This window comes from Triturus cristatus, chromosome 1_2 (assembly GCF_964204655.1).
Source record: "Triturus cristatus chromosome 1_2, aTriCri1.1, whole genome shotgun sequence".
Classification (NCBI taxonomy): domain Eukaryota; kingdom Metazoa; phylum Chordata; class Amphibia; order Caudata; family Salamandridae; genus Triturus; species Triturus cristatus.
Genome location: NC_140580.1, coordinates 349,619,511 through 349,640,491, shown reverse-complemented (window position 1 = coordinate 349,640,491; position 20,981 = coordinate 349,619,511).

Sequence of the window (20,981 nt, the reverse complement as noted above, 5' to 3'; positions counted from 1 at the left end):
TTTTGGTCACATTGAGGCTTTAAAAAGTAGTTATTCAACATGAGGCACAATCCAAATGACATTTTGAATCAATTTTTCGACAGTCCAAAAAATCAATTTTCTGATGAAAAACGATGACCCGTGACCTGTCGAATTTTCTCCAGATGGTCAGAAATTATAATTTTTTAATGTTTAACTTATTGACTGTAAATGACTATTGCATGTGAATTAGAACTCTTAGAACTAAAATTAGTGTGTTTAGAGTCATTTCAATGCCTGAAATTGGTCGAAATAGAAGCTTCTGAAAAGGAGAAAAAGTTTGTAAAAATGGCAATTTTGGTCACATTGAGGCTTTAAAAAGTAGTTATTCAACATGAGGCACAATCCAAATGACATTTTGAATCAATTTTTCGACAGTCCAAAAAATCAATTTTCTGATGAAAAACGATGACCCGTGACCTGTCGAATTTTCTCCAGATGGTCAGAAATTATAATTTTTTAATGATTAACTTATTGACTGTAAATGACTATTGCATGTGAATTAGAACTCTTAGAACTAAAACTAGTGTGTTTAGAGTCATTTTAATGCCTGAAATTGGTCGAAATAGAAGCTTCTGAGTAGGAGAAAAAGTCTGCAAAAATGGCAATTTTGGTCACATTGAGGCTTTAAAAAGTAGTTATTCAACAGGAGGGACAATCCAAATGACATTTTGGATCAATTTTTCGACAGTCCAAAAAAATCAATTTTCTGATGAAAAACGATGACCCGTGACCTGTCGAATTTTCTCCAGATGGTCAGAAATGGTAATTTTTTTATGTTTAACTTATTGACTGTAAATGACTATCGCATGTGAATTAGAACTCTTAGAACTAAAATTATTGTGTTTAGAGTCATTTTAATGCCTGAAATTGGTCGAAATAGAAGCTTCTGAGTAGGAGAAAAAGTCTGTAAAAATGGCAATTTTGGTCACATTGAGGCTTTAAAATGTATTTATTTAACATGAGGCACAATCCAAATGAAATTTTGAATCAATTTTTCGACAGTCCAAAAAATCAATTTTCTGATGAAAAACGATGACCCGTGACCTGTCGAATTTTCTCCAGATGGTCAGAAATGGTAATTTTTTAATAGTTAATTTTTTGACTGCAAATGACTATTGCATGTGAATTAGAACTCTTAGAATTAAAATTAGTGTGTTTAGAGTCATTTTAATGCCTGAAATTGGTCGAAATAGAAGCTTCTGAAAAGGAGAAAAAGTTTGTAAAAATGGCAATTTTGGTCACATTGAGGCTTTAAAAAGTAGTTATTCAACATGAGGCACAATCCAAATGACATTTTGAATCAATTTTTCGACAGTCCAAAAAATCAATTTTCTGATGAAAAACGATGACCCGTGACCTGTCGAATTTTCTCCAGATGGTCAGAAATTATAATTTTTTAATGTTTAACTTATTGACTGTAAATGACTATTGCATGTGAATTAGAACTCTTAGAACTAAAATTAGTGTGGTTAGAGTCATTTTAATGCCTGAAATTGGTCGAAATAGAAGCTTCTGAGTAGGAGAAAAAGTCTGCAAAAATGGCAATTTTGGTCACATTGAGGCTTTAAAATGTAGTTATTTAACATGAGGCACAATCCAAATGAAATTTTGAATCAATTTTTCGACAGTCCAAAAAATCAATTTTATGATGAAAAACGATGACCCGTGACCTGTCGAATTTTCTCCAAATGGTCAGAAATGGTAATTTTTTAATGTTTAACTTATTGACTGTAAATGACTATCGCATGTGAATTAGAACTCTTAGAACTAAAATTAGTGTGTTTAGAGTCATTTTAATGCCTGAAATTGGTCGAAATAGAAGCTTCTGAGTAGGAGAAAAAGTCTGCAAAAATGGCAATTTTGGTCACATTGAGGCTTTAAAATGTAGTTATTTAACATGAGGCACAATCCAAATGAAATTGTGAATCAATTTTTCGACAGTCCAAAAAATCAATTTTATGATGAAAAACGATGACCCGTCACCTGTCGAATTTTCTCCAGATGGTCAGAAATGGTAATTTTTTAATGTTTAACTTTTTGACTGTAAATGACTATCGCATGTGAATTAGAACTCTTAGAACTAAAATTAGTGTGTTTAGAGTCATTTTAATGCCTGAAATTGGTCGAAATAGAAGCTTCTGAGTAGGAGAAAAAGTCTGCAAAAATGGCAATTGTGGTCACATTGAGGCTTTAAAAAGTAGTTATTCAACAGGAGGGACAATCCAAATGACATTTTGGATCAATTTTTCGACAGTCCAAAAAAATCAATTTTCTGATGAAAAACGATGACCCGTGACCTGTCGAATTTTCTCCAGATGGTCAGAAATGGTAATTTTTTAATGTTTAACTTATTGACTGTAAATGACTATCGCATGTGAATTAGAACTCTTAGAACTAAAATTAGTGTGTTTAGAGTCATTTTAATGCCTGAAATTGGTCGAAATAGAAGCTTCTGAGTAGGAGAAAAAGTCTGTAAAAATGGCCATTTTGGTCACATTGAGGCTTTAAAATGTATTTATTCAACATGAGGCACAATCCAAATGAAATTTTGAATCAATTTTTCGACAGTCCAAAAAATCAATTTTCTGATGAAAAACGATGACCCGTGACCTGTCGAATTTTCTCCAGATGGTCAGAAATGGTAATTTTTTAATGTTTAACTTATTGACTGTAAATGACTATTGCATGTGAATTAGAACTCTTAGAACTAAAATTAGTGTGGTTAGAGTCATTTTAATGCCTGAAATTGGTCGAAATAGAAGCTTCTGAGTAGGAGAAAAAGTCTGCAAAAATGGCAATTTTGGTCACATTGAGGCTTTAAAATGTAGTTATTTAACATGAGGCACAATCCAAATGAAATTTTTAATCAATTTTTCGACAGTCCAAAAAATCAATTTTATGATGAAAAACGATGACCCGTGACCTGTCGAATTTTCTCCAAATGGTCAGAAATGGTAATTTTTTAATGTTTAACTTATTGACTGTAAATGACTATCGCATGTGAATTAGAACTCTTAGAACTAAAATTAGTGTGTTTAGAGTCATTTTAATGCCTGAAATTGGTCGAAATAGAAGCTTCTGAGTAGGAGAAAAAGTCTGCAAAAATGGCAATTTTGGTCACATTGAGGCTTTAAAATGTTTTTATTTAACATGAGGCACAATCCAAATGAAATTGTGAATCAATTTTTCGACAGTCCAAAAAATCAATTTTATGATGAAAAACGATGACCCGTCACCTGTCGAATTTTCTCCAGATGGTCAGAAATGGTAATTTTTTAATGTTTAACTTATTGACTGTAAATGACTATCGCATGTGAATTAGAACTCTTAGAACTAAAATTAGTGTGTTTAGAGTCATTTTAATGCCTGAAATTGGTCGAAATAGAAGCTTCTGAGTAGGAGAAAAAGTCTGCAAAAATGGCAATTGTGGTCACATTGAGGCTTTAAAAAGTAGTTATTCAACAGGAGGGACAATCCAAATGACATTTTGGATCAATTTTTCGACAGTCCAAAAAAATCAATTTTCTGATGAAAAACGATGACCCGTGACCTGTCGAATTTTCTCCAGATGGTCAGAAATGGTAATTTTTTAATGTTTAACTTATTGACTGTAAATGACTATCGCATGTGAATTAGAACTCTTAGAACTAAAATTAGTGTGTTTAGAGTCATTTTAATGCCTGAAATTGGTCGAAATAGAAGCTTCTGAGTAGGAGAAAAAGTCTGTAAAAATGGCAATTTTGGTCACATTGAGGCTTTAAAATGTATTTATTCAACATGAGGCACAATCCAAATGAAATTTTGAATCAATTTTTCGACAGTCCAAAAAATCAATTTTCTGATGAAAAACGATGACCCGTGACCTGTCGAATTTTCTCCAGATGGTCAGAAATGGTAATTTTTTAATGTTTAAGTTTTTTGACTGCAAATGACTATTGCATGTGAATTAGAACTCTTAGAATTAAAATTAGTGTGTTTAGAGTCATTTTAATGCCTGAAATTGGTCGAAATAGAAGCTTCTGAAAAGGAGAAAAAGTTTGTAAAAATGGCAATTTTGGTCACATTGAGGCTTTAAAAAGTAGTTATTCAACATGAGGCACAATCCAAATGACATTTTGAATCAATTTTTCGACAGTCCAAAAAATCAATTTTCTGATGAAAAACGATGACCCGTGACCTGTCGAATTTTCTCCAGATGGTCAGAAATTATAATTTTTTAATGTTTAATTTATTGACTATAAATGACTATTGTATGTGAATTAGAACTCTTAGAACTAAAATTAGTGTGTTTAGAGTCATTTTAATGCCTGAAATTGGTCGAAATAGAAGCTTCTGAGTAGGAGAAAAAGTCTGCAAAAATGGCAATTTTGGTCACATTGAGGCTTTAAAATGTAGTTATTTAACATGAGGCACAATCCAAATGAAATTTTGAATCAATTTTTCGACAGTCCAAAAAATCAATTTTAGGATGAAAAACGATGACCCGTGACCTGTCTAATTTTCTCCAGATGGTCAGAAATGGTAATTTTTTAATGTTTAACTTATTGACTGTAAATGACTATTGCATGTGAATTAGAACTCTTAGAACTAAAATGAGTGTGTTTAGAGTCATTTTAATGCCTGAAATTGGTCGAAATAGAAGCTTCTGAGTAGGAGAAAAAGTCTGCAAAAATGGCAATTTTGGTCACATTGAGGCTTTAAAAAGTAGTTATTCAACAGGAGGGACAATCCAAATGACATTTTGGATCAATTTTTCGACAGTCCAAAAAAATCAATTTTCTGATGAAAAACGATGACCCGTGACCTGTCGAATTTTCTCCAGATGGTCAGAAATGGTAATTTTTTAATGTTTAACTTATTGACTGTAAATGACTATCGCATGTGAATTAGAACTCTTAGAACTAAAATTAGTGTGTTTAGAGTCATTTTAATGCCTGAAATTGGTCGAAATAGAAGCTTCTGAGTAGGAGAAAAAGTCTGTAAAAATGGCAATTTTGGTCACATTGAGGCTTTAAAAAGTAGTTATTCAACAGGAGGGACAATCCAAATGACATTTTGGATAAATTTTTCGACAGTCCAAAAAAATCAATTTTCTGATGAAAAACGATGACCCGTGACCTGTCGAATTTTCTCCAGATGGTCGGAAATGGTAATTTTTTAATGTTTAATTTATTGACTGCAAATGACTATTGCATGTGAATTAGAACTCTTAGAATTAAAATTAGTGTGTTTAGAGTCATTTTAATGCCTGAAATTGGTCGAAATAGAAGCTTCTGAGTAGGAGAAAAAGTCTGTAAAAATGGCAATTTTGGTCACATTGAGGCTTTAAAATGTATTTATTCAACATGAGGCACAATCCAAATGAAATTTCGAATCAATTTTTCGACAGTCCAAAAAATCAATTTTCTGATGAAAAACGATGACCCGTGACCTGTCGAATTTTCTCAGATGGTCAGAAATGGTAATTTTTTAATGTTTAATTTTTTGACTGCAAATGACTATTGCATGTGAATTAGAACTCTTAGAATTAAAATTAGTGTGTTTAGAGTCATTTTAATGCCTGAAATTGGTCGAAATAGAAGCTTCTGAAAAGGAGAAAAAGTTTGTAAAAATGGCAATTTTGGTCACATTGAGGCTTTAAAAAGTAGTTATTCAACATGAGGCACAATCCAAATGACATTTTGAATCAATTTTTCGACAGTCCAAAAAATCAATTTTCTGATGAAAAACGATGACCCGTGACCTGTCGAATTTTCTCCAGATGGTCAGAAATGGTAATTTTTTAATGTTTAACTTATTGACTGTAAATGACTATTGCATGTGAATTAGAACTCTTAGAACTAAAATTAGTGTGTTTAGAGTCATATTAATGCCTGAAATTGGTCGAAATAGAAGCTTCTGAGTAGGAGAAAAAGTCTGCAAAAATGGCAATTTTGGTCACATTGAGGCTTTAAAAAGTAGTTATTCAACAGGAGGGACAATCCAAATGACATTTTGGATCAATTTTTCGACAGTCCAAAAAAATCAATTTTCTGATGAAAAACGATGACCCGTGACCTGTCGAATTTTCTCCAGATGGTCAGAAATGGTAATTTTTTAATGTTTAACTTATTGACTTAAATGACTATCGCATGTGAATTAGAACTCTTAGAACTAAAATTAGTGTGTTTAGAGTAATTTTAATGCCTGAAATTGGTCGAAATAGAAGCTTCTGAGTAGGAGAAAAAGTCTGTAAAAATGGCAATTTTGGTCACATTGAGGCTTTAAAAAGTAGTTATTCAACAGGAGGGACAATCCAAATGACATTTTGGATCAATTTTTCGACAGTCCAAAAAAATCAATTTTCTGATGAAAAACGATGACCCGTGACCTGTCGAATTTTCTCCAGATGGTCGGAAACGGTAATTTTTTAATGTTTAATTTATTGACTGCAAATGACTATTGCATGTGAATTAGAACTCTTAGAATTAAAATTAGTGTGTTTAGAGTCGTTTTAATGCCTGAAATTGGTCGAAATAGAAGCTTCTGAGTAGGAGAAAAAGTCTGTAAAAATGGCAATTTTGGTCACATTGAGGCTTTAAAATGTATTTATTCAACATGAGGCACAATCCAAATGAAATTTCGAATCAATTTTTCGACAGTCCAAAAAATCAATTTTCTGATGAAAAACGATGACCCGTGACCTGTCGAATTTTCTCCAGATGGTCAGAAATGGTAATTTTTTAATGTTTAATTTTTTGACTGCAAATGACTATTGCATGTGAATTAGAACTCTTAGAATTAAAATTAGTGTGTTTAGAGTCATTTTAATGCCTGAAATTGGTCGAAATAGAAGCTTCTGAAAAGGAGAAAAAGTTTGTAAAAATGGCAATTTTGGTCACATTGAGGCTTTAAAAAGTAGTTATTCAACATGAGGCACAATCCAAATGACATTTTGAATCAATTTTTCGACAGTCCAAAAAATCAATTTTCTGATGAAAAACGATGACCCGTGACCTGTCGAATTTTCTCCAGATGGTCAGAAATTATAATTTTTTAATGTTTAACTTATTGACTGTAAATCACTATTGCATGTGAATTAGAACTCTTAGAATTAAAATTAGTGTGTTTAGAGTCATTTTAATGCCTGAAATTGGTCGAAATAGAAGCTTCTGTGTAGGAGAAAAAGTCTGTAAAAATGGCAATTTTGGTCACATTGAGGCTTTAAAAAGTAGTTATTCAACAGGAGGGACAATCCAAATGACATTTTGGATCAATTTTTCGACAGTCCAAAAAAATCAATTTTCTGATGAAAAACGATGACCCGTGACCTGTCGAATTTTCTCCAGATGGTCGGAAATGGTAATTTTTTAATGTTTATTTTATTGACTGCAAATGACTATTGCATGTGAATTAGAACTCTTAGAATTAAAATTAGTGTGTTTAGAGTCATTTTAATGCCTGAAATTGGTCGAAATAGAAGCTTCTGAGTAGGAGAAAAAGTCTGCAAAAATGGCAATTTTGGTCACATTGAGGCTTTAAAATGTAGTTATTTAACATGAGGCACAATCCAAATGAAATTTTGAATCAATTTTTCGACAGTCCAAAAAATCAATTTTATGATGAAAAACGATGACCCGTGACCTGTCGAATTTTCTCCAGATGGTCAGAAATGGTAATTTTTTAATGTTTAACTTATTGACTGTAAATGACTATCGCATGTGAATTAGAACTCTTAGAACTAAAATTAGTGTGTTTAGAGTCATTTTAATGCCTGAAATTGGTCGAAATAGAAGCTTCTGAGTAGGAGAAAAAGTCTGCAAAAATGGCAATTTTGGTCACATTGAGGCTTTAAAAAGTAGTTATTCAACAGGAGGGACAATCCAAATGACATTTTGGATCAATTTTTCGACAGTCCAAAAAAATCAATTTTCTGATGAAAAACGATGACCCGTGACCTGTCGAATTTTCTCCAGATGGTCAGAAATGGTAATTTTTTAATGTTTAACTTATTGACTGTAAATGACTATCGCATGTGAATTAGAACTCTTAGAACTAAAATTAGTGTGTTTAGAGTCATTTTAATGCCTGAAATTGGTCGAAATAGAAGCTTCTGAGTAGGAGAAAAAGTCTGTAAAAATGGCAATTTTGGTCACATTGAGGCTTTAAAATGTATTTATTCAACATGAGGCACAATCCAAATGAAATTTTGAATCAATTTTTCGACAGTCCAAAAAATCAATTTTCTGATGAAAAACGATGACCCGTGACCTGTCGAATTTTCTCCAGATGGTCAGAAATGGTAATTTTTTAATGTTTCATTTTTTGACTGCAAATGACTATTGCATGTGAATTAGAACTCTTAGAATTACAATTAGTGTGTTTAGAGTCATTTTAATGCCTGAAATTGGTCGAAATAGAAGCTTCTGAAAAGGAGAAAAAGTTTGTAAAAATGGTAATTTTGGTCACATTGAGGCATTAAAAAGTAGTTATTCAACATGAGGCACAATCCAAATGACATTTTGAATCAATTTTTCGACAGTCCAAAAAATCAATTTTCTGATGAAAAACGATGACCCGTGACCTGTCGAATTTTCTCCAGATGGTCAGAAATTATAATTTTTTAATGTTTAACTTATTGACTGTAAATGACTATTGCATGTGAATTAGAACTCTTAGAACTAAAATTAGTGTGTTTAGAGTCATTTTAATGCCTGAAATTGGTCGAAATAGAAGCTTCTGAAAAGGAGAAAAAGTTTGTAAAAATGGCAATTTTGGTCACATTGAGGCTTTAAAAAGTAGTTATTCAACATGAGGCACAATCCAAATGACATTTTGAATCAATTTTTCGACAGTCCAAAAAATCAATTTTCTGATGAAAAACGATGACCCGTGACCTGTCGAATTTTCTCCAGATGGTCAGAAATTATAATTTTTTAATGTTTAACTTATTGACTGTAAATGACTATTGCATGTGAATTAGAACTCTTAGAACTAAAATTAGTGTGTATAGAGTCATTGTAATGCCTGAAATTGGTCGAAATAGAAGCTTCTGAGTAGGAGAAAAAATGTCTGTAAAAATGGCAATTTTGGTCACATTGAGGCTTTAAAATGTATTTATTCAACATGAGGCACAATCCAAATGAAATTTTGAATCAATTTTTCGACAGTCCAAAAAATCAATTTTCTGATGAAAAACGATGACCCGTGACCTGTCGAATTTTCTCCAGATGGTCAGAAATGGTAATTTTTTAATAGTTAATTTTTTGACTGCAAATGACTATTGCATGTGAATTAGAACTCTTAGAATTAAAATTAGTGTGTTTAGAGTCATTTTAATGCCTGAAATTGGTCGAAATAGAAGCTTCTGAAAAGGAGAAAAAGTTAGTAAAAATGGCAATTTTGGTCACATTGAGGCTTTAAAAAGTAGTTATTCAACATGAGGCACAATCCAAATGACATTTTGAATCAATTTTTCGACAGTCCAAAAAATCAATTTTCTGATGAAAAACGATGACCCGTGACCTGTCGAATTTTCTCCAGATGGTCAGAAATGGTAATTTTTTAATAGTTAATTTTTTGACTGCAAATGACTATTGCATGTGAATTAGAACTCTTAGAATTAAAATTAGTGTGTTTAGAGTCATTTTAATGCCTGAAATTGGTCGAAATAGAAGCTTCTGAAAAGGAGAAAAAGTTAGTAAAAATGGCAATTTTGGTCACATTGAGGCTTTAAAAAGTAGTTATTCAACATGAGGCACAATCCAAATGACATTTTGAATCAATTTTTCGACAGTCCAAAAAATCAATTTTCTGATGAAAAACGATGACCCGTGACCTGTCGAATTTTCTCCAGATGGTCAGAAATTATAATTTTTTAATGTTTAACTTATTGACTGTAAATGACTATTGCATGTGAATTAGAACTCTTAGAACTAAAATTAGTGTGTTTAGAGTCATTTTAATGCCTGAAATTGGTCGAAATAGAAGCTTCTGAGTAGGAGAAAAAGTCTGCAAAAATGGCAATTTTGGTCACATTGAGGCTTTAAAAAGTAGTTATTCAACAGGAGGGACAATCCAAATGACATTTTGGATCAATTTTTCGACAGTCCAAAAAAATCAATTTTCTGATGAAAAACGATGACCCGTGACCTGTCGAATTTTCTCCAGATGGTCAGAAATGGTAATTTTTTAATGTTTAACTTATTGACTGTAAATGACTATCGCATGTGAATTAGAACTCTTAGAACTAAAATTATTGTGTTTAGAGTCATTTTAATGCCTGAAATTGGTCGAAATAGAAGCTTCTGAGTAGGAGAAAAAGTCTGTAAAAATGGCAATTTTGGTCACATTGAGGCTTTAAAATGTATTTATTCAACATGAGGCACAATCCAAATGAAATTTTGAATCAATTTTTCGACAGTCCAAAAAATCAATTTTCTGATGAAAAACGATGACCCGTGACCTGTCGAATTTTCTCCAGATGGTCAGAAATGGTAATTTTTTAATAGTTAATTTTTTGACTGCAAATGACTATTGCATGTGAATTAGAACTCTTAGAATTAAAATTAGTGTGTTTAGAGTCATTTTAATGCCTGAAATTGGTCGAAATAGAAGCTTCTGAAAAGGAGAAAAAGTTTGTAAAAATGGCAATTTTGGTCACATTGAGGCTTTAAAAAGTAGTTATTCAACATGAGGCACAATCCAAATGACATTTTGAATCAATTTTTCGACAGTCCAAAAAATCAATTTTATGATGAAAAACGATGACCCGTGACCTGTCGAATTTTCTCCAGATGGTCAGAAATGGTAATTTTTTTAATGTTTAACTTATTGACTGTAAATGACTATCGCATGTGAATTAGAACTCTTAGAACTAAAATTAGTGTGTTTAGAGTCATTTTAATGCCTGAAATTGGTCGAAAAAGAAGCTTCTGAGTAGGAGAAAAAGTCTGTAAAAATGGCAATTTTGGTCACATTGAGGCTTTAAAAAGTAGTTATTCAACATGAGGGACAATCCAAATGACATTTTGGATCAATTTTTCGACAGTCCAAAAAAATCAATTTTCTGATGAAAAACGATGACCCGTGCGTGACCTGTCGAATTTTCTCCAGATGGTCGGAAATGGTAATTTTTTAATGTTTAATTTATTGACTGCAAATGACTATTGCATGTGAATTAGAACTCTTAGAACTAAAATTAGTGTGTTTAGAGTCATTTTAATGCCTGAAATTGGTCGAAATAGAAGCTTCTGAGTAGGAGAAAAAGTCTGCAAAAATGGCAATTTTGGTCACATTGAGGCTTTAAAATGTATTTATTCAACATGAGGCACAATCCAAATGAAATTTTGAATCAATTTTTCTACAGTCCAAAAAATCAATTTTATGATGAAAAACGATGACCCGTGACCTGTCGAATTTTCTCCAGATGGTCAGAAATGGTAATTTTTTAATGTTTAACTTATTGACTGTAAATGACTATCGCATGTGAATTAGAACTCTTAGAACTAAAATTAGTGTGTTTAGAGTCATTTTAATGCCTGAAATTGGTCGAAATAGAAGCTTCTGAGTAGGAGAAAAAGTCTGCAAAAATGGCAATTTTGGTCACATTGAGGCTTTAAAATGTAGTTATTTAACATGAGGCACAATCCAAATGAAATTTTGAATCAATTTTTCGACAGTCCAAAAAATCAATTTTATGATGAAAAACGATGACCCGTGACCTGTCGAATTTTCTCCAGATGGTCAGAAATGGTAATTTTTTTAATGTTTAACTTATTGACTGTAAATGACTATCGCATGTGAATTAGAACTCTTAGAACTAAAATTAGTGTGTTTAGAGTCATTTTAATGCCTGAAATTGGTCGAAATAGAAGCTTCTGAGTAGGAGAAAAAGTCTGTAAAAATGGCAATTTTGGTCACATTGAGGCTTTAAAAAGTAGTTATTCAACAGGAGGGACAATCCAAATGACATTTTGGATCAATTTTTCGACAGTCCAAAAAAATCAATTTTCTGATGAAAAACGATGACCCGTGACCTGTCGAATTTTCTCCAGATGGTCGGAAATGGTAATTTTTTAATGTTTATTTTATTGACTGCAAATGACTATTGCATGTGAATTAGAACTCTTAGAATTAAAATTAGTGTGTTTAGAGTCATTTTAATGCCTGAAATTGGTCGAAATAGAAGCTTCTGAGTAGGAGAAAAAGTCTGCAAAAATGGCAATTTTGGTCACATTGAGGCTTTAAAATGTAGTTATTTAACATGAGGCACAATCCAAATGAAATTTTGAATCAATTTTTCGACAGTCCAAAAAATCAATTTTATGATGAAAAACGATGACCCGTGACCTGTCGAATTTTCTCCAGATGGTCAGAAATGGTAATTTTTTAATGTTTAACTTATTGACTGTAAATGACTATCGCATGTGAATTAGAACTCTTAGAACTAAAATTAGTGTGTTTAGAGTCATTTTAATGCCTGAAATTGGTCGAAATAGAAGCTTCTGAGTAGGAGAAAAAGTCTGCAAAAATGGCAATTTTGGTCACATTGAGGCTTTAAAAAGTAGTTATTCAACAGGAGGGACAATCCAAATGACATTTTGGATCAATTTTTCGACAGTCCAAAAAAATCAATTTTCTGATGAAAAACGATGACCCGTGACCTGTCGAATTTTCTCCAGATGGTCAGAAATGGTAATTTTTTAATGTTTAACTTATTGACTGTAAATGACTATCGCATGTGAATTAGAACTCTTAGAACTAAAATTAGTGTGTTTAGAGTCATTTTAATGCCTGAAATTGGTCGAAATAGAAGCTTCTGAGTAGGAGAAAAAGTCTGTAAAAATGGCAATTTTGGTCACATTGAGGCTTTAAAATGTATTTATTCAACATGAGGCACAATCCAAATGAAATTTTGAATCAATTTTTCGACAGTCCAAAAAATCAATTTTCTGATGAAAAACGATGACCCGTGACCTGTCGAATTTTCTCCAGATGGTCAGAAATGGTAATTTTTTAATGTTTCATTTTTTGACTGCAAATGACTATTGCATGTGAATTAGAACTCTTAGAATTACAATTAGTGTGTTTAGAGTCATTTTAATGCCTGAAATTGGTCGAAATAGAAGCTTCTGAAAAGGAGAAAAAGTTTGTAAAAATGGTAATTTTGGTCACATTGAGGCATTAAAAAGTAGTTATTCAACATGAGGCACAATCCAAATGACATTTTGAATCAATTTTTCGACAGTCCAAAAAATCAATTTTCTGATGAAAAACGATGACCCGTGACCTGTCGAATTTTCTCCAGATGGTCAGAAATTATAATTTTTTAATGTTTAACTTATTGACTGTAAATGACTATTGCATGTGAATTAGAACTCTTAGAACTAAAATTAGTGTGTTTAGAGTCATTTTAATGCCTGAAATTGGTCGAAATAGAAGCTTCTGAAAAGGAGAAAAAGTTTGTAAAAATGGCAATTTTGGTCACATTGAGGCTTTAAAAAGTAGTTATTCAACATGAGGCACAATCCAAATGACATTTTGAATCAATTTTTCGACAGTCCAAAAAATCAATTTTCTGATGAAAAACGATGACCCGTGACCTGTCGAATTTTCTCCAGATGGTCAGAAATTATAATTTTTTAATGTTTAACTTATTGACTGTAAATGACTATTGCATGTGAATTAGAACTCTTAGAACTAAAATTAGTGTGTATAGAGTCATTGTAATGCCTGAAATTGGTCGAAATAGAAGCTTCTGAGTAGGAGAAAAAATGTCTGTAAAAATGGCAATTTTGGTCACATTGAGGCTTTAAAATGTATTTATTCAACATGAGGCACAATCCAAATGAAATTTTGAATCAATTTTTCGACAGTCCAAAAAATCAATTTTCTGATGAAAAACGATGACCCGTGACCTGTCGAATTTTCTCCAGATGGTCAGAAATGGTAATTTTTTAATAGTTAATTTTTTGACTGCAAATGACTATTGCATGTGAATTAGAACTCTTAGAATTAAAATTAGTGTGTTTAGAGTCATTTTAATGCCTGAAATTGGTCGAAATAGAAGCTTCTGAAAAGGAGAAAAAGTTAGTAAAAATGGCAATTTTGGTCACATTGAGGCTTTAAAAAGTAGTTATTCAACATGAGGCACAATCCAAATGACATTTTGAATCAATTTTTCGACAGTCCAAAAAATCAATTTTCTGATGAAAAACGATGACCCGTGACCTGTCGAATTTTCTCCAGATGGTCAGAAATGGTAATTTTTTAATAGTTAATTTTTTGACTGCAAATGACTATTGCATGTGAATTAGAACTCTTAGAATTAAAATTAGTGTGTTTAGAGTCATTTTAATGCCTGAAATTGGTCGAAATAGAAGCTTCTGAAAAGGAGAAAAAGTTAGTAAAAATGGCAATTTTGGTCACATTGAGGCTTTAAAAAGTAGTTATTCAACATGAGGCACAATCCAAATGACATTTTGAATCAATTTTTCGACAGTCCAAAAAATCAATTTTCTGATGAAAAACGATGACCCGTGACCTGTCGAATTTTCTCCAGATGGTCAGAAATTATAATTTTTTAATGTTTAACTTATTGACTGTAAATGACTATTGCATGTGAATTAGAACTCTTAGAACTAAAATTAGTGTGTTTAGAGTCATTTTAATGCCTGAAATTGGTCGAAATAGAAGCTTCTGAGTAGGAGAAAAAGTCTGCAAAAATGGCAATTTTGGTCACATTGAGGCTTTAAAAAGTAGTTATTCAACAGGAGGGACAATCCAAATGACATTTTGGATCAATTTTTCGACAGTCCAAAAAAATCAATTTTCTGATGAAAAACGATGACCCGTGACCTGTCGAATTTTCTCCAGATGGTCAGAAATGGTAATTTTTTAATGTTTAACTTATTGACTGTAAATGACTATCGCATGTGAATTAGAACTCTTAGAACTAAAATTATTGTGTTTAGAGTCATTTTAATGCCTGAAATTGGTCGAAATAGAAGCTTCTGAGTAGGAGAAAAAGTCTGTAAAAATGGCAATTTTGGTCACATTGAGGCTTTAAAATGTATTTATTCAACATGAGGCACAATCCAAATGAAATTTTGAATCAATTTTTCGACAGTCCAAAAAATCAATTTTCTGATGAAAAACGATGACCCGTGACCTGTCGAATTTTCTCCAGATGGTCAGAAATGGTAATTTTTTAATAGTTAATTTTTTGACTGCAAATGACTATTGCATGTGAATTAGAACTCTTAGAATTAAAATTAGTGTGTTTAGAGTCATTTTAATGCCTGAAATTGGTCGAAATAGAAGCTTCTGAAAAGGAGAAAAAGTTTGTAAAAATGGCAATTTTGGTCACATTGAGGCTTTAAAAAGTAGTTATTCAACATGAGGCACAATCCAAATGACATTTTGAATCAATTTTTCGACAGTCCAAAAAATCAATTTTATGATGAAAAACGATGACCCGTGACCTGTCGAATTTTCTCCAGATGGTCAGAAATGGTAATTTTTTTAATGTTTAACTTATTGACTGTAAATGACTATCGCATGTGAATTAGAACTCTTAGAACTAAAATTAGTGTGTTTAGAGTCATTTTAATGCCTGAAATTGGTCGAAAAAGAAGCTTCTGAGTAGGAGAAAAAGTCTGTAAAAATGGCAATTTTGGTCACATTGAGGCTTTAAAAAGTAGTTATTCAACATGAGGGACAATCCAAATGACATTTTGGATCAATTTTTCGACAGTCCAAAAAAATCAATTTTCTGATGAAAAACGATGACCCGTGCGTGACCTGTCGAATTTTCTCCAGATGGTCGGAAATGGTAATTTTTTAATGTTTAATTTATTGACTGCAAATGACTATTGCATGTGAATTAGAACTCTTAGAACTAAAATTAGTGTGTTTAGAGTCATTTTAATGCCTGAAATTGGTCGAAATAGAAGCTTCTGAGTAGGAGAAAAAGTCTGCAAAAATGGCAATTTTGGTCACATTGAGGCTTTAAAATGTATTTATTCAACATGAGGCACAATCCAAATGAAATTTTGAATCAATTTTTCTACAGTCCAAAAAATCAATTTTATGATGAAAAACGATGACCCGTGACCTGTCGAATTTTCTCCAGATGGTCAGAAATGGTAATTTTTTAATGTTTAACTTATTGACTGTAAATGACTATCGCATGTGAATTAGAACTCTTAGAACTAAAATTAGTGTGTTTAGAGTCATTTTAATGCCTGAAATTGGTCGAAATAGAAGCTTCTGAGTAGGAGAAAAAGTCTGCAAAAATGGCAATTTTGGTCACATTGAGGCTTTAAAATGTAGTTATTTAACATGAGGCACAATCCAAATGAAATTTTGAATCAATTTTTCGACAGTCCAAAAAATCAATTTTATGATGAAAAACGATGACCCGTGACCTGTCGAATTTTCTCCAGATGGTCAGAAATGGTAATTTTTTTAATGTTTAACTTATTGACTGTAAATGACTATCGCATGTGAATTAGAACTCTTAGAACTAAAATTAGTGTGTTTAGAGTCATTTTAATGCCTGAAATTGGTCGAAATAGAAGCTTCTGAGTAGGAGAAAAAGTCTGTAAAAATGGCAATTTTGGTCACATTGAGGCTTTAAAAAGTAGTTATTCAACAGGAGGGACAATCCAAATGACATTTTGGATCAATTTTTCGACAGTCCAAAAAAATCAATTTTCTGATGAAAAACGATGACCCGTGACCTGTCGAATTTTCTCCAGATGGTCGGAAATGGTAATTTTTTAATGTTTATTTTATTGACTGCAAATGACTATTGCATGTGAATTAGAACTCTTAGAATTAAAATTAGTGTGTTTAGAGTCATTTTAATGCCTGAAATTGGTCGAAATAGAAGCTTCTGAGTAGGAGAAAAAGTCTGTAAAAATGGCAATTTTGGTCACATTGAGGCTTTAAAATGTATTTATTCAACATGAGGCACAATCCAAATGAAATTTCGAATCAATTTTTCGACAGTCCAAAAAATCAATTTTCTGATGAAAAACGATGACCCGTGACCTGTCGAATTTTCTCCAGATGGTCAGAAATTATAATTTTTTAATGTTTAACTTATTGACTGTAAATGACTATTGCATGTGAATTAGAACTCTTAGAACTAAAATTAGTGTGTTTAGAGTCATTTTAATGCCTGAAATTGGTCGAAATAGAAGCTTCTGAGTAGGAGAAAAAGTCTGCAAAAATGGCAATTTTGGTCACATTGAGGCTTTAAAATGTAGTTATTTAACATGAGGCACAATCCAAATGAAATTTTGAATCAATTTTTCGACAGTCCAAAAAATCAATTTTATGATGAAAAACGATGACCCGTGACCTGTCGAATTTTCTCCAAATGGTCAGAAATGGTAATTTTTTAATGTTTAACTTATTGACTGTAAATGACTATCGCATGTGAATTAGAACTCTTAGAACTAAAATTAGTGTGTTTAGAGTCATTTTAATGCCTGAAATTGGTCGAAATAGAAGCTTCTGAGTAGGAGAAAAAGTCTGCAAAAATGGCAATTTTGGTCACATTGAGGCTTTAAAATGTAGTTATTTAACATGAGGCACAATCCAAATGAAATTGTGAATCAATTTTTCGACAGTCCAAAAAATCAATTTTATGATGAAAAACGATGACCCGTGACCTGTCGAATTTTCTCCAGATGGTCAGAAATGGTAATTTTTTAATGTTTAACTTATTGACTGTAAATGACTATCGCATGTGAATTAGAACTCTTAGAACTAAAATTAGTGTGTTTAGAGTCATTTTAATGCCTGAAATTGGTCGAAATAGAAGCTTCTGAGTAGGAGAAAAAGTCTGCAAAAATGGCAATTTTGGTCACATTGAGGCTTTAAAAAGTAGTTATTCAACAGGAGGGACAATCCAAATGACATTTTGGATCAATTTTTCGACAGTCCAAAAAAATCAATTTTCTGATGAAAAACGATGACCCGTGACCTGTCGAATTTTCTCCAGATGGTCAGAAATGGTAATTTTTTAATGTTTAACTTATTGACTGTAAATGACTATCGCATGTGAATTAGAACTCTTAGAACTAAAATTAGTGTGTTTAGAGTCATTTTAATGCCTGAAATTGGTCGAAATAGAAGCTTCTGAGTAGGAGAAAAAGTCTGTAAAAATGGCAATTTTGGTCACATTGAGGCTTTAAAATGTATTTATTCAACATGAGGCACAATCCAAATGAAATTTTGAATCAATTTTTCGACAGTCCAAAAAATCAATTTTCTGATGAAAAACGATGACCCGTGACCTGTCGAATTTTCTCCAGATGGTCAGAAATGGTAATTTTTTAATGTTTAATTTTTTGACTGCAAATGACTATTGCATGTGAATTAGAACTCTTAGAATTAAAATTAGTGTGTTTAGAGTCATTTTAATGCCTGAAATTGGTCGAAATAGAAGCTTCTGAAAAGGAGAAAAAGTTTGTAAAAATGGCAATTTTGGTCACATTGAGGCTTTAAAAAGTAGTTATTCAACATGAGGCACAATCCAAATGACATTTTGAATCAATTTTTCGACAGTCCAAAAAATCAATTTTCTGATGAAAAACGATGACCCGTGACCTGTCGAATTTTCTCCAGATGGTCAGAAATTATAATTTTTTAATGTTTAATTTATTGACTATAAATGACTATTGCATGTGAATTAGAACGCTTAGAACTAAAATTAGTGTGTTTAGAGTCATTTTAATGCCTGAAATTGGTCGAAATAGAAGCTTCTGAGTAGGAGAAAAAGTCTGCAAAAATGGCAATTTTGGTCACATTGAGGCTTTAAAATGTATTTATTCAACATGAGGCACAATCCAAATGAAATTTTGAATCAATTTTTCTACAGTCCAAAAAATCAATTTTATGATGAAAAACGATGACCCGTGACCTGTCGAATTTTCTCCAGATGGTCAGAAATGGTAATTTTTTAATGTTTAACTTATTGACTGTAAATGACTATCGCATGTGAATTAGAACTCTTAGAACTAAAATTAGTGTGTTTAGAGTCATTTTAATGCCTGAAATTGGTCGAAATAGAAGCTTCTGAGTAGGAGAAAAAGTCTGCAAAAATGGCAATTTTGGTCACATTGAGGCTTTAAAATGTAGTTATTTAACATGAGGCACAATCCAAATGAAATTTTGAATCAATTTTTCGACAGTCCAAAAAATCAATTTTATGATGAAAAACGATGACCCGTGACCTGTCGAATTTTCTCCAGATGGTCAGAAATGGTAATTTTTTTAATGTTTAACTTATTGACTGTAAATGACTATCGCATGTGAATTAGAACTCTTAGAACTAAAATTAGTGTGTTTAGAGTCATTTTAATGCCTGAAATTGGTCGAAATAGAAGCTTCTGAGTAGGAGAAAAAGTCTGTAAAAATGGCAATTTTGGTCACATTGAGGCTTTAAAAAGTAGTTATTCAACAGGAGGGACAATCCAAATGACATTTTGGATCAATTTTTCGACAGTCCAAAAAAATCAATTTTCTGATGAAAAACGATGACCCGTGACCTGTCGAATTTTCTCCAGATGGTCGGAAATGGTAATTTTTTAATGTTTATTTTATTGACTGCAAATGACTATTGCATGTGAATTAGAACTCTTAGAATTAAAATTAGTGTGTTTAGAGTCATTTTAATGCCTGAAATTGGTCGAAATAGAAGCTTCTGAGTAGGAGAAAAAGTCTGTAAAAATGGCAATTTTGGTCACATTGAGGCTTTAAAATGTATTTATTCAACATGAGGCACAATCCAAATGAAATTTCGAATCAATTTTTCGACAGTCCAAAAAATCAATTTTCTGATGAAAAACGATGACCCGTGACCTGTCGAATTTTCTCCAGATGGTCAGAAATTATAATTTTTTAATGTTTAACTTATTGACTGTAAATGACTATTGCATGTGAATTAGAACTCTTAGAACTAAAATTAGTGTGTTTAGAGTCATTTTAATGCCTGAAATTGGTCGAAATAGAAGCTTCTGAGTAGGAGAAAAAGTCTGCAAAAATGGCAATTTTGGTCACATTGAGGCTTTAAAATGTAGTTATTTAACATGAGGCACAATCCAAATGAAATTTTGAATCAATTTTTCGACAGTCCAAAAAATCAATTTTATGATGAAAAACGATGACCCGTGACCTGTCGAATTTTCTCCAAATGGTCAGAAATGGTAATTTTTTAATGTTTAACTTATTGACTGTAAATGACTATCGCATGTGAATTAGAACTCTTAGAACTAAAATTAGTGTGTTTAGAGTCATTTTAATGCCTGAAATTGGTCGAAATAGAAGCTTCTGAGTAGGAGAAAAAGTCTGCAAAAATGGCAATTTTGGTCACATTGAGGCTTTAAAATGTAGTTATTTAACATGAGGCACAATCCAAATGAAATTGTGAATCAATTTTTCGACAGTCCAAAAAATCAATTTTATGATGAAAAACGATGACCCGTGACCTGTCGAATTTTCTCCAGATGGTCAGAAATGGTAATTTTTTAATGTTTAACTTATTGACTGTAAATGACTATCGCATGTGAATTAGAACTCTTAGAACTAAAATTAGTGTGTTTAGAGTCATTTTAATGCCTGAAATTGGTCGAAATAGAAGCTTCTGAGTAGGAGAAAAAGTCTGCAAAAATGGCAATTTTGGTCACATTGAGGCTTTAAAAAGTAGTTATTCAACAGGAGGGACAATCCAAATGACATTTTGGATCAATTTTTCGACAGTCCAAAAAAATCAATTTTCTGATGAAAAACGATGACCCGTGACCTGTCGAATTTTCTCCAGATGGTCAGAAATGGTAATTTTTTAATGTTTAACTTATTGACTGTAAATGACTATCGCATGTGAATTAGAACTCTTAGAACTAAAATTAGTGTGTTTAGAGTCATTTTAATGCCTGAAATTGGTCGAAATAGAAGCTTCTGAGTAG